Below are 1,081 nucleotides of genomic sequence, written 5' to 3'. Positions count from 1 at the left end.
ATTCATGTTGTTATATATATATATATATATATATATATATATATATATATCTCACACGAATCTGGGTTCAATCTCTAGCACTGCACAATAAATAAATAAATAGAAAAATAAATAAATAAATATGAAAGTATAAGGACACTGATAGAGACTTGGGCTTATTTCACTAACAGGAAAAAAAAAAGATGAATTATTAAGTAGAGTAGAAAAAAGTTTTAAGGAAGCCTCTTTCCAATGGAACTGCATTTTCCCTACGCACAGGACTGAGTAAGTAGAGGACTGCATTTTTAAATAGAAAAGCAGATAAGGTGAAAGAAAACAATTCCAGAGGTCATGGTTATGGCAAGTGCAGGTTTTTCCTGACTCTCAGGACCCTATGGTGCCGTGGTTCTTTTTTCTAGTATTANATGATTATACCACATATAAAGAAAGCAAATACATAAATGTCTTTTATGTAATTAAATGCAACAACAGTCAACAAAATATTAACAAATTGAGAGGCTGGGGTTGTGGCTCAGTGGTAGAGAGCTTGTCTGGCATGTGTGAGATGCTAGGTTTAATTCTCATCACTGCATATAAATAAGTAAAATAAAGGTCCACTGACAACTAAAAAAATTAAAATAATAAATAAATAAATAAAAATATTAACAAATTTAAACCAGTACTGTATAAAAAGAAATGTATACCAAAACCAATTTCTTCAAAGTATGTAGAGCTGATCCAATATTTGAAAACCAGTCTTTGTAATTCATTATGTTAACAGCCTAAAGAAAAAAATCATATGATATCAATTCATTCTGAAAAACACTTGATGATTCAATACCCATGTGTAAATCTTAGTAAATCTGTTTTTAAAGTCTCAGGAAAAAAGTCTTAGCAAGCTAAGAATAGAACTGTTACCTTGTTGAAGAATTTTGTATTTATATTCATAAGGAATATGGTCTGTAGATTTTAATGTTTTTATTAATGCATTATAGTTATACATAATAGCGGGATTCATTTTGATATATTCATGCAGGCATAGAGTTTAATTTGCTCCACTTCAATATCCAGTATTTCCACTTTCCCTCCTCTGTTCCCTCCC

Source organism: Marmota marmota, unplaced genomic scaffold (assembly GCF_001458135.2).
Source record: "Marmota marmota marmota unplaced genomic scaffold, marMar, whole genome shotgun sequence".
NCBI classification, from domain to species: domain Eukaryota; kingdom Metazoa; phylum Chordata; class Mammalia; order Rodentia; family Sciuridae; genus Marmota; species Marmota marmota.
This window is presented reverse-complemented; position numbering follows the sequence as displayed.